Raw genomic sequence first — 14,051 nt, 5'->3', positions numbered from 1 at the left:
GAGCTGGTACAGGGGCCAGTAGGTAAGTCTTTAAAACACTCTTTAATAAACTCTGGCTTCACTAACTACGCTGATGACGCTTTGTTGTGTGTGTAGGGACTCTTCTCATGCTGCTGCAGAGGTTTGCTGTTATTTTCAGCAGCATTAGTGGTTAAAAAAGACCTTTGAATGCCTTCACCGTCGTCGTAGCAGCGGTACAAAACAATCAAAAATACAGAATATAAACTACAATAAGAACAGTATTGCACATTTAAACACTATAAACAACATACTAAGTGGATTTGAGATAAAGGTGCATTTTTAATTCTATATTATTTTATTTATATTACAATTACATTACGTTGCTATGGAGACGGTGCACCGCCTCGTCTCATTGGTCTGAGCGGGTTTCAGAGCGTCGCACAGCTGCAATTTTCCTCTGGTGGTGAATCTTTGTTCTGAACTGGGCTGAAAAAGACCGTGGGGTGATTTTACACCATAATTACACTTTAATAAAGTATTTATTTATGATGGTGGTGATGGGGGGTGGGCCTGCTGCCCCCGGGCCCTGGAGGTCCTGCCCCCGGCCCTGTTGGCGTCTCTCTGCAGACTCATTTTCTCTAAATGACAAAATAAATGCTCTTTTGTCACTAAGCTGTTGACTCTTCCGCGGCCACATGGGGGCCTCTGTGTCCTCTCTGCAGCCTCCAAACCTCCCGCACCTCTCTCTCCTCTTTTCAGGCTTTTGCCAAATTCCCTCCCTCCTCCTCCCTCCCTCCCTCCTGTCCCTCCCCGCCAGTACCCCCTCTCAGGCCGCGTAGGGGAGCATTCACACCCCGCTGTCGGCGTTTAGCGGATGGGGCTCTCAGCTTGAGCCGGAGGGAGGAGGAGGAGGAGGGAGAGAACCATGCCCGGTAACCCGTGCGCCCGCAGGCTGGCCCGGCGCTCCAAGTCCGCCCTGCTGGTCGCCGCGCTGGCCGTGCTGCTGGTCCAGACCCTCATTGTGTGGAACTTCAGCAGCCTGGACTCTGCCGGGGACGGGGGCGCCAGGAGCCGGGAGAAGAGAGAGGACCGAGCCGCGGGGAGCAACAAAGCCGACTGGGAGCTCCCGCGGAGGGGGCTGCAGAGGAAGGGCGACCCGCCGCCGCCGCCGCCGCCGCTGCTGCTGCTCGGAAAGGCGGCCGTCCGGCACAAGCTCCAGGCGGTAGGTTTGACTGATACGCATGGGATTTTATTTATTTATTTATTATTATTTATTTTACACCTGTGTTTTCCTCTACAACACTGGAAAACGAGCGTTTGTCCCCGGGGGGAACCGCATGGAGAAGATGCTCCAGAGCCGCTGCAGCCTGTTGTTGTGGGCATCAAAACAGTTCACCCGCGTCCGTCTCAACAACAGGAAATACTCATATTTGCCTTTATTTGTCTTTATTTTTATGTGATATGCACGCCGAATGTTAGACCAACACACATATTGTCCTAAAATACAACCATTCTTGTTTTTAACCACATGTTTGATTGTTTAAAACCAAGAGCGCGTGAGAATTGTGCGTTTTTTCAACGGAGTTCGGTTTGACATGTTTTCTCCGCTCAACCTGTGTTGGGAGACGTGTCAACAGGACAGACTTAATATAAAAACCTGCAGATTTAAGATAAAATATGAAGGCCGATTGTGAGAATAACACACATATTGTCCTTAAATATAAGCATTGGTGCTTTCCATCACATGTTTATTTGAGTAAAACGCAAGTGCGCGTAAAAAATGATGTTTTCTCAACGGAGTTCGGTTTGACTTTCCTCCACTCAGCTGGTGTCGAGAGGCCAAACTTCATATCAAAATCTGCCAATTTAAGGCATCGACACACCGGGTAAAACTTAACTTTCCAGCCTTTTCCGGATGATTTGAACCACTGTGCAGTTGCCTGTAATCACACCTTGTCTTTATGCAGAATTTAAACTTTTTATAAACTTATAAATGTGTTTGTTTCACCCAGTTTGCCTCCCCGTAGTGTGAGCGTACAACCAGCACGAACAGAAGAAATAAGTCCTATTGGCTGTCAATGTATTAACAATATACACGCCGAATGACAGAACAACACCCATGCCGTTCTTATGAATAATAATTTGTGTTTTCATGACATTTTTGTTTGTTTAAACTCAAATAAAACATAAAAATATGCGTTTTCTCAATGGGGTTCGGTTTGACTTTTCTCCACTCGACAGAAAACAGAGCTTCTCGTGTGTGTGACGTTATTTTGTTGCTTTTAATGGTAAAAAAAACAACATTTCTTTGTAAATCCATTCAATCTGAAACCTTAACAGTCGTGTGTATATTACAGGTGAGTGCAGCACACAGTGAGTTACTGTAGGAGATAAAACTGTGGAGTGAGTCTGCTCCCAGATTTGTGATTTAAGGTTTTAATTAAAGCTTCTGTGGTGATATTAAAGGACCTGCAGACACTTCAGGGAGCTGGGGAAAGGCTCTTTTATTAATGGAAGTGGCTCCTTTCCCTTCCCCTGACATTAGCTGGTGAAAAAGGACAGTGTTCGTTTATATTCTGCAGGAAAAATCAGGTTCAAAGTCTTTCCTCGGCTCAGTTTGCATCCATCTGTCACGCCTGCGTACATGTGTGTGTGTGTGTGTGGCGTGTGTGTGTGTGTGTGTGGTGTGCATGCATATTAATGTTAATATTAATGTTTAATCACCGTGTTATTTGTGTTTTTTTATGCTCAGAAAACCACGTTTTGTGTGTGAGAGTGTTGCTTTACCTTCACCTGGTGGGATCCAGGTGTTCTCGTGCTGTCAAGACATGAAGTACTGTACATGTCACTGTGTGTGTGTGTGTGTGTGTGTGTGTGTGTGTGTGTGTGTGTGTGTGTGTGTGTGTGTGTGTGTGTGTGTGTGTGTGTGTGTGTGTGTGTGTGTGTGTGTGTGTGTGTGTGTGTGTGTGAGAGAGAGAGAGAGAGAGAGAGACGTGGGCTGTATTGCAGGCATCCATTTTTACGTCCTTTCATTACAGTTAACCGGATGCCCTGTGATCTTCCCTCTGTGTGTGTGTGTGTGTGTGTGTGTGTGTGTGTGTGTGTGTGTGTGTGTGTGTGTGTGTGTGTGTGTGTGTGTGTGTGTGTGTGTGTGTGTGTGTGTGTGTGTGTGTGTGTGTGCGTGTGTGTGTGTGTGTCCTGACAGTTATTGGCTTTTAAAGCAGAGGAGATACATGCCAGCTCTCTTTATGGGAACAGGAGTTTTTTGTAGGTGAAGAAGAGAGGAGACGTAAATAACGACTCCTCTCTTCTCTGCGTTAGAGACGTTTACGGACGCGGCCTCCGCAAACGTCCTCCGCAAACGTCCTCTGCTACATTTCCTCCGTATTTCTGTCCGTACCCTGAAAGCCTGTGGGTGCGTACAGATACGGACGGAGCGTTGCAGTACCACCTGACACAGCGGGGGGGCAGTGTCGGTGGCGATGAGTGAGAGAACCACAGTTTGTTATAAATCCCGCCTTTTTGTTTGGACGCACTCCGCCGCTCGTTTTGGCGTTGCGGTGCTCAAAGCAGCGAAAGAGAAACATCCAGAAACGAGCTCTGCGTTAGCCGTGGACACGCACGGAGACGAGGCGCCGCAGTACCGCTGTAAACCACAGGGGGGCAGTGCAGATGAAAAGGTCAAGGGAGACCTATTATGTGTTTTTCCACCGGGCGTCGGGCGGTAATCGACGCCTCCGACCCTGCACTTGTTGGCAGCTCCGTTTCCATGGAAACGGGAGTGGATGCGGCTCGGCGGCACAGGCGTGACTCGGAGGCGTCGACGGCGTGAACTGTTGTGCGACCGACAGCCGTGAGTTTTAAAAAAGCAGGAAACAGCTGATCATCTCTAATGTCCACTTAAAGCTGCATTCTCTCTAATGTCCACTTAAAGCTGCATTCTGTGTGTGTGTGTGTGTGTGTGTGTGTGTGTGTGTGTGTGTGTGTGTGTGTGTGCGTGCGCGTCTGTATGTGTGTGTGCGTGCGTGCGTGCGTGCGTGCATGCGTGCGCGTATGTATGTGTGTGCGTGCGTGCGTGCGTGCGTGCGTGCGTGCGCGTCTGTATGTGTGTGTGTGTGTGTGTGTGTGTGTGTGTACTGACTGGTGAGATGTCCAGTTGAGTGTGTTTACAGCAGTCGCAGATGCCGCCACAGTTGCACAACGCTCGCATTCATCACACCTTTGAGGGGATGGACACACACACACACACACACACGCACACACACACACACACACACACTGTTGGTTCACATCCTAACAGCCAGGTCAGATCAGATTAGAGGATTGGTTTGGATCGGTTTTCTCTGATGGGATTTATACTTTCTAATCTAGTTTAGATCGTTCGATAATCCCTAAATACTGTGTGTGTGTGTGTGTGTGTGTGTGTGTGTGTGTGTGTGTGTGTGTCTGTGTGTCTGTGTGTGTGTGTGTGTGTGTGTGTGTGTGTGTGTGTGTGTGTGTGTGTGTGTGTGTGTGTGTGTGTGTGTGTGTGAGATGCTTTTAAAGGGCCTTTTACCCCAAAACACACCGAGCAGCGGCGACTTGCAGCTCGCCGTAATAACGACATATTTCTGCATCCGAGGGGCGCGTTCGTGTGTTTTCAATCCTTGTAAGCGGGTCGACACGTCACAGGACTCCTTTTGTTTTGTTCGGGCGCACTCCGGCGTACGTTTTTGGCGTTGCTGCGCTCAAACCAGCGGAAAAACAGCAGCATCTCCTTCCAGGAACAGCGTCCTGATGTGGTCACTGTGGCGTTATTTGAGTCCAGATACAAACCAGAAGATTTAACTTGTGACGTTAAAAAGCCTCATTTCTGCTCCGCGTTAGCCGTGGACACGCACGGAGACGAGGCGCCGCAGTACCGCCGTGAACCACGGGGGGGGGGCAGTGCAGATGAAAGGTCGTGACGCGTGACGCAGGAAACCAAAGTTTACACGATTACAGCGACGGTGACGTCGTTCTCGTACGTACAGGGAGAATAAACGAGCGTTAACTTCCATCACTTTTGGTTTTTACGTGGAATCAAACGCCGGTTTTCTCTTTTCTCGTCCTTCAGCCCCGAAGACTAAAGGAGACGGTTAAGTTTAGACTAAAGGAGACGGTTAAGTTTAGACGACTAAAGGAGACGGTTAAGTTTAGTCTCTAAAGGAGACGGTTAAGTTTAGACGACTAAAGAAGACGGTTAAGTTTAGACGACTAAAGGAGACGGTTAAGTTTAGACGACTAAAGGTGACGGTTAAGTTTAAACGACTAAAGGAGACCGTTAAGTTTAGACGACTAAAGGTGACGGTTAAGTTTAGACGACTAAAGGTGACGGTTAAGTTTAAACGACTAAAGGAGACCGTTAAGTTTAGACGACTTGTCTCTTTTTCGTCGCCTTTATCATCGAGCAGCAGGAGGTCTGAAGGCACTTTAATAAGATCCTGCTGTGTGTGTGTGTGTGTGTGTGTGTGTGTGTGTGTGTGTGTGTGTGTGTGTGTTTGTGTGTGTGTGTGTGTATGTGTCTGTGTGTGTGTGTGTGTGTGTGTGTGTGTGTGTGTGAATGGTCTCTTTGTAGGTGCAGTGGTATTTTAGCACTTACAGACTTCTGGGAAAAACCGCAGGAGTGAAACATTTTACAGGATTATTCATAAATCATCATTCACAAAGAAAACATACGAGGAAAACTTCACCGTCTCCTTTGGTCGTCTAACTTAACCGTCTCCTTTAGTGGTCTAACTTAACCGTCTCCTTTAGTGGTCTGAACTTAACCGTCGTCTAAACTTAACCGTCGTTTACAGGAAACATCCTGAGCTGAACAGAGAAGCGTCTCTCTGCACGCTGGAGGGTTATTCCTGCTTTCCTCTGTACTTTTACTCTCACAGTGATCGCTGTGACACACACACACACACACACACACACACACACACACACACACACACACACACACACACACACACATTCCTCTAAACTGATATTACAGATGAGATAATGAAAGGTTGTGTGAGGAGCAGGTGGCAGGAGCTGATATTACTGCCTCCCCACAGGCACCCTGATAGTGTGTGTGTGTGTGTGTGTGTGTGTGTGTGTGTGTGTGTGTGTGTGTGTGTGTGTGTGTATACGTGTGTGTGTGTGTGTCAGTGTCAGAACACACTCTTTATCCCTGGAAAAAGACGGATATTTAGGGCGATCTGTGGGATTAAAATACCCGTCGAGGTCACGTGGCTTGTGGACACACACACACACACACACACACACACACACACACACACACACACACACTCATGACTGCAGGGAGGTCTCCGGGGTTAAAAGCCTCTTTCCCTTTCTCTTCTCTTTGACTGTGTTTTCTCTTCAGCTCTCTGTCGTCGTCGTTGTTCCTAGAAAGAGTGAATTTGAAGAGCAGGGGCGTGCACAGACTTTTAGAAGGGCAGGGGCGAAAAGGAAAAGAAGGGGCAGATTTAGGGCATCCTCGCCACTGAAGAGGACACTTTAACACATGTTTATGCTCCTAGAGGACACTTTATCACACATTTATGCTCCTAGAGGACACTTTAACACACATTTATGCTCCTAGAGGACACTTTAACACACATTTATGCTCCTAGAGGACATTTTATCACACGTTTATGCTCCTAGAGGACACTTTAACACACGTTTATGCTCCTAGAGGACACTTTAGCACACGTTTATGCTCCTAGAGGACACTTTAACACACATTTATGCTCCTAGAGGACACTTTAACACACGTTTATGCTCCTAGAGGACACTTTAACACACGTTTATGCGCCTAGAGGACACTTTAGCACACGTTTATGCTCCTAGAGGACACTTTAGCACACGTTTAGGCTCCTAGAGGACACTTTAACACACGTTTGGCTCCTAGAGTCACACTTTAGCACACGTTTATGCTCCTAGAGGACACTTTAACACATGTTTAGGCTCCTAGAGGACACTTTAACACACGTTTGGTTCCTAGAGGACACTTTAGCACACGTTTATGCTCCTAGAGGACACTTTAACAGACGTTTATGCTCCTAGAGGACACTTTAGCACACGTTTATGCTCCTAGAGGACACTTTAACACACGTTTAGGCTCCTAGAGGACACTTTAGCACACGTTTAGGCTCCTAGAGGACACTTTAGCACACGTTTAGGCTCCTAGAGGACACTTTAACACACGTTTATGCTCCTAGAGGACACTTTAACACACGTTTTGACTCCTAGAGGACACTTTAGCACACGTTTTGAAGACGTACATTGAGGACGACGCTGTAACTGTTTGTTCTCCTCCCTCTCAGGACGTCTTCCACCCCCACCGGCCCAAAGAGAAGCTCCCCCTGGACAGCAACAACAATGAGAACTCGGTCCCTAAAGACTTCGACACCATCGACAGCAACAGCAACCTGGGAGCTCGATCTCAACGCCAACGAGTGCCCGTCGCAAACGCCAAACGCAAGCTGGATAAAGCCGCGGCCCAGAGCATGCTGGGAAAATCCGCCAACGAGGTCCTCAAGTTCCCCCCCGTCCAACCCAGAGGGGCGGGCCACGCTCACAACCGCACCCACGTCCGTAAACCACACCCCCAGGTGCCGACGGTGACGGCGCCTGTCCGGGGTTCCAATCGGGATCCAAAGCTCACGAAGAAGTCGGCCACACTGCCGCCGCCGCCGCCGAGGAAGGAGCAACCGCAGTGCGAGATCAGCGGGAAGGAAGCCATCTCTGCTCTGTCCAGGGCCAAGAGCCGCGAGTGCCGGCAGCAGATCGTGGAGACGTACTGCAAACACAAAGAGCGAGCGCTGATGCCGGAGAAGGTGCCTCGCTACTGCCCCATAGAAGGTGAGACCAGCACTCCCCGCTCTTTACGTCCTGACCTGACGCCCTTTCAAAGTACTACTTCCTGTCCAGGTCTCGTGTTACCACGACGCCGCAGAGCGTTTGTTGTTTGTTCGATGAAGGAACAAGTGATCGTAAAAGAAGGTTCACAGGGTTCAGTCATTGTTGGTCGACGGAGCAGGAAATAGAATTTTGATGGTAAAAAAAAAAAGGTCAAAGTAGAAAAACATTTTAAAAAGGTAAAACTAAATTTTAAATAACTTGATTTTCTACATTTCCTGCACCTGTCAAAGATGTTCCCAGTTCAAAGGTCACATGATGAACGTCAATATGGCGTCCAAGTGGGGTCGTGGAGGGACGTCCTTATAGTGGACCTGGTTTGGACGTGGGATAGATGTGCTGGTCGCAAACGCCAAACCCAAGCTGGATAAGGCCGCGGCCCAGAGCATGCTGGGATATTCCGCTAACGAGGTCCTCAAGTTCCCCCCTTCCAACCCAGAGGGGTTGGCCACGCTCACAACCGCACCCACGTCCGGTTCAAAGGTCACATTACGAACGTCAATATGGCGTCCAAGTTGGGTCGTGGATGGACGTCCTGATAGTGGACCTGGTTTGGACGTGGGATAGAGGTCCTGAACCGCTCGTGGAGCGACGGACCCACTACAGAGCTGGTTTATCTGAGGTCCTGCGTTCACTGCTCAGGCGTCTGCATGTTCCCGTGTTCACCCGTGTTCACCCGTGTTCACCCGTGTTCACCCGTCCTCCCCCGCGTTTCTTTTTCTGTTGGACTGAATGAGAACAGTGTGGTGGAGCATATTTCCATGTTCCAGGAGCGTATAATTACCGCGTGTGTGTGTGTGTGTGTGTGTGTGTGTGTGTGTGTGTGTGTGTGTGTGTAATATGAGCAGAATAAGAGCGTTACTCTGCACTTTAAACGTATTAAGCCGTGATCTGATGAGTCTTTCATGAGAGGGGGACGGACCGGGACAGGAACCCGATGATTGTACGGCTGCTTTGAAGTGGCAGGACACAAAAATAAGACTTTTTTAAATTTACCCGTTTTTCTGTTTGGTTTGAGGCACTTTTAACCCGGCACGTGCCAGAGTCCACGAGGAAGCGCCGGGTTTATTTTGAGGCACGGACGCAGCGAGGATGATCCCAGCCAGCGTAATTACACCCCAATTAAAGAAGCAGTTTGTAGTCTTATTTTTGGAATGGCTGACTAATGATTTACTCGTAGTCGTGCTCTCTGAACCACCCTGGGCCGTTTGAGGTTTAATTTATATGATTACGGGTTGCTTTCATGATACACTAGTCATTATATCCGCAGACTGGAGCGGCACCGAGGCGATCGGGTTTGAGTTTGACTGACGTGCGCTGAGACGAGAGGGCTGTTGAGACAAACGTTGGGTGTTTCTGCACTCGTCTCTAACCGTGCACGACGTCCCCCCCCCCCCCGCACCACCGCCCGCCGCCTCCCTCGCTCTGTCACAGCAGCGCTCCACTGAGCCGCCTGATTACAGTCATTTCTCCTCCAAACTCTCAATCCCAGCATGCCCCACAGCCCCGGAGAGGACACTAATTAGACCCGGGCATGCAGGCCTCGACCCGCGCCATCTTTAGAGTGAGTGAGCGTGATGATGGTGGAGCGTCAGGCTGTCACAGGAGGGTTTGTATCAACAACAGGCAGATTTAGCTCCCGCAACCACGAACACACAATATTTCCAGCAAAGATGGAAGTGAAGGCGGAGGGAGAGCTCTTCTCAGAACGACTCTGCTCCGTTTTACAAGAAATTAACTAGAAAATCTCAGGAATCCGTTGCTACCAACCCCGACATGCTAGCTCATCAGGAGGTAGGTTAAATATTGTTGAACAGGTGTACGGACTCAGGACCAGGGGCCCTGAAAAAAAACACAAAATGATGATGACAGAGATGCTAAATGACCACAGGTATACACAAAACGAGCAAAAGTGACCACAAAGCAACAAAAATGACTAAAAAAAGAGGCAAAACCACTACAAAAAGATGCAAAATGACTAAAAATAGCTGCAAAACCAGCACAAAAAGATGCAAAATGACTAAAAATAGATGCAAAACCAGCACAAAAAGATGCAAAATGACTAAAAATAGATGCAAAACCACCACAAAAAGATGCAAAATGACTAAAAATAGATGCAAAACAAGCACAAAAAGATGCAAAATGACTAAAAATAGATGCAAAACCACCACAAAAAGATGCAAAATGACTAAAAATAGATGCAAAATCACCACAAAAAGATGCAAAATGACTAAAAATAGATGCAAAATCACCACAAAAAGATGCAAAATGACTAAAAATAGATGCAAAACCACTACGCTGACACAATCTGTATTTCCCACAGGACGTGAACGCACCGGTAATTAAATGTAGCTCCTGTTGTTGACTGCCCTTTAAGAAACTCTGCATGTGTCCTGACTTGACCTCTCCCCGTCCTCTCTGTCCAGGTAAGGCTAACGTGAACGTACAGTGGGACGAGAACCCCTCCGATGCTGCCGCCCAGCTGCCGCCGGCACGGTTCGCCTTCGTCCTGGTCGTCCACGGCCGAGCCTCGCGTCAGTTCCAGCGTCTCTTCAAAGCCATCTACCACACCTCGCACTACTACTACATTCACGTGGACCAGGTGAGACCACTGAGACACTGCGTCACTAACATCCAGGCCGAACATGCACATATAATTATTTATCTTTGCAAATGTGGGTTTGGATGAATATGTTTTTTTTATTTTCGTTGTATTTTTTCCTTCATATTTATTCTACGTTTTCATACTAGAATACATCTAAACTCCCCTTTTCTTTCTGTTTGTACCAAAAATAATAATAATAACTGCAAAGACATGATAAAGTGATCTCACAGAAGCATATAAACAAAGGAAAAGGAGTGGGCCCAGTATAGAGCCCTGTGGGACTCCACAAAAGATGGATCTGCTGGATAAGTTAGTGAGTTATGGAGTTGGAACAGATTTTCACATTTTGTGGGTTTAGTGTTTTATGGGCGGGGCCTGAAATCACGGTTAGATGACGTCACTGGAGCCACAGAGACAGAAAGCCGCTCTCCTTTGACTCTGTATCGTGTGAGGGCGCCACCGCGTTAAATAAAAAGCCTCAAAGCTGCTGTCTGCTGTATGTTCTACCAAGAGGGTAAAGAACCAGAATTACGTTTAAACACTTTTGATTCAAGCTGCCGAGTCCAAAAACTGAACCTTTCTGAATCCAAACGTGGATACAGACGTTAGCTCAATGCTAACACATACTGGGAATTACCATTAACATGCTAACGGAGATTTGCTTGGCGAATATCCTTTCATCCTAACAACAATCGCTCCTATAGCTGCATAACTGCTACAAAGTCCGTTAGATGTTACTGTTCATTTGCGTCTTTGCAACGTTTACAATAAATATTATGAATGGAAACGAGAATTAGCATCTTGATGGTGACCCGGTCCTAGCATCAGATCCATTCCAACATCCCAACGCTCCACTGGAAACGTCTCTAAATGCACCGCTGTGTGCAGATTATTTTTAAAACCTCTTTTTATTTCTGATAGTAAGATATTAAGTACCATCTCTTCAATCATCTATAAACGATACCATCACCAGTCGGCACCAGCCTGTTGTTAGTGAACCCAGAGCTGCTCCGTTAGCTCTCAGGTGTTTATTTAATCATTTCCTAAAGGGACACTAAACCTTCCTCCCCCCCCTTCAGAGGTCCAACTACCTCAACAGAGAGATCCTGTCCCTGGCCGCTCGGTATCCTAACGTCCGGGTCACTCCCTGGAGGATGTCCACCATCTGGGGCGGCGCCAGCCTGCTGACGATGTACCTGCGCAGCATGGAGGACCTTCTCAAAATGTCCGACTGGTCCTGGGACTTCTTCATCAACCTGAGCGCTGCAGACTACCCCATCAGGTGAGAGAGCGGCTCAGCAGAGGGGTCAGCCCTCAGTGATCACATTCATCCACCGTCTTTTGTTTCAGGGTTGAAGTCGTACCGGAATATTCCAGGTGAAATGGTGACTTTTGCATTTCATTATGTCAGGATGAGATTAAAACACTGAACTTAAGGACGAGTTGTTTCCCACCGGCCCCTAAAGGCGCATGGGTGCATGGGTGCATGACTGAACAGGTCTACAGGGCGCAGGACCCGGGGCCCACAGAGTCAGGGGCCCTGACTCAGAACATATGGATGAAAAGAACAAAGAATGATCACAAAGTAATGTTACACGACCACGAGTGAACACAGGGATGAAAAACGACCACGAGGAGATGCTTAATGACTAAAAATAGACACAAAACGACCATGACAAAGAATAATAGATGTAAAATGACCTCAGAGAGAAACAAAACGACGAAATAGAAATGTGAAAAATCTAAAAATAGAGGCAAAACCACCACAAAAAGATGCAAAATGACTAAAAATAGATGCAAAACCACCACAAAAAGATGCAAAATGACTAAAAATAGTTGCAAAACCACCACAAAAAGATGGAAAATGACTAAAAATAGATGCAAAACCACCACAAAAAGATGCAAAATTACTAAAAATAGATGCAAAACCACCACAAAAAGATGCAAAATGACTAAAAATAGATGCAAAACCACCACAAAAAGATGCAAAATTACGAAAAATAGATGCAAAAGCAGCACAAAAAGATGCAAAATGACTAAAAATAGATGCAAAACCACCACAAAAAGATGGAAAATGACTAAAAATAGATGCAAAACCACCACAAAAAGATGCAAAATTACTAAAAATAGATGCAAAACCACCACAAAAAGATGCAAAATGACTAAAAATAGATGCAAAACCACCACAAAAAGATGCAAAATTACGAAAAATAGATGCAAAAGCAGCACAAAAAGATGCAAAATGACTAAAAATAGATGCAAAACCACCACAAAAAGATGCAAAATGACTAAAATAGATGCAAAACCATCACAAAAAGATGCAAAATGACTAAAAATAGATGCAAAACCACCACAAAAAGATGCAAAATGACTAAAAATAGATGCAAAACCACCACAAAAAGATGCAAAATGACTAAAAATAGATGCAAAACCACCACAAAAAGATGCAAAATGACTAAAAATAGATGGATCCTCGTAAGGATAGAAATGCAAGAACACACACACACACACACACACACACACACACACACACACATTGTCCTCCCGACAAAGTGACGTTTGTGTGTTTGACCCTTCCGGCTAAAATCCATCGCACATCCACAGCATTAGCACACCATCAATAGCTGTGACATCAGAGTGTGTGTGTGTGTGTGTGTGTGTGTGTGTGTGTGTGTGTGTGTGTGTGTGTGTGTGTGTGTGTGTGTGTGTGTGTGTGTGTGTGTGTGTGTGTGTGTGTGTGTGTGTGTGTGTGTGTGTGTGTGTGTGTGTGTGTGTGTGTGTGTGTGTGTGTGTGTGTGTGTGTGTGTAGGTCACACAGACATTTTAAATATCAAACTGAGTGTCTGCGTCAGAGGATCAGACATGTGACGGAAAAACAAATAACCAATCAGATTCATTTGAGCCGTGATCGACTATTTCTAATGTAGGACATTTAAAATAGATACAACAGTTCCACTTAAAGCTGCAGTCTCTCTAATGTCCACTTAAAGCTGCATTCTCTCTAATGTCCAGCAGGAGGAGACTCCACTTAAAGCTGCATTCTCTCTAATGTCCAGCAGGAGGAGACTCCACTTAAAGCTGCATTCTCTCTAATGTCCAGCAGGAGGAGACTCCACTTAAAGCTGTATTCTCTCTAATGTCCAGCAGGAGGAGACTCCACTTAAAGCTGCATTCTCTCTAATGTCCAGCAGGAGGAGACTCCACTTAAAGCTGCATTCTCTCTAATGTCCAGCAGGGGGAGACTCCACTTAAAGCTGCATTCACTCTAATGTCCAGCAGGAGGAGACTCCACTTAAAGCTGCATTCTCTCTAATGTCCAGCAGGAGGAGACTCCACTTAAAGCTGCATTCTCTCTAATGTCCAGCAGGAGGAGACTCCACTTAAAGCTGCATTCTCTCTAATGTCCAGCAGGAGGAGACTCCACTTAAAGCTGCATCCTCTCTAATGTCCAGCAGGAGGAGACTCCACTTAAAGCTGCATCCTCTCTAATGTCCAGCAGGAGGAGACTCCACTTAAAGCTGCATTCACTCTAATGCAGAAGCAGCAGGAAAAGATTTCTACAGTTTGGTTT

General features: G+C 46.8%; 1 pseudogene across 1 annotated transcript in view; it reads left to right on the top strand.

The window, feature by feature from the left end:
* Nucleotides 1-886: 886 nt before the first annotated feature.
* LOC310959732 (xylosyltransferase 1-like) overlaps nucleotides 887-14,051 on the top strand; it is a 26,846-nt pseudogene continuing 13,681 nt past the window's right edge. The window contains exons 1-4 of the transcript in view: nucleotides 887-1,183; nucleotides 7,281-7,818; nucleotides 10,302-10,477; nucleotides 11,560-11,762. The product of the transcript in view is annotated as a xylosyltransferase 1-like (transcript). The remainder of the gene's footprint in view (nucleotides 1,184-7,280; nucleotides 7,819-10,301; nucleotides 10,478-11,559; nucleotides 11,763-14,051) is intronic.

This window comes from Echiichthys vipera, assembly GCF_963691815.1.
Source record: "Echiichthys vipera genome assembly, chromosome: 17".
NCBI lineage: Eukaryota > Metazoa > Chordata > Actinopteri > Perciformes > Trachinidae > Echiichthys > Echiichthys vipera.
Note: the sequence above shows the minus strand (reverse complement) of the source record. Positions and strands in the feature narration are given on the sequence as shown.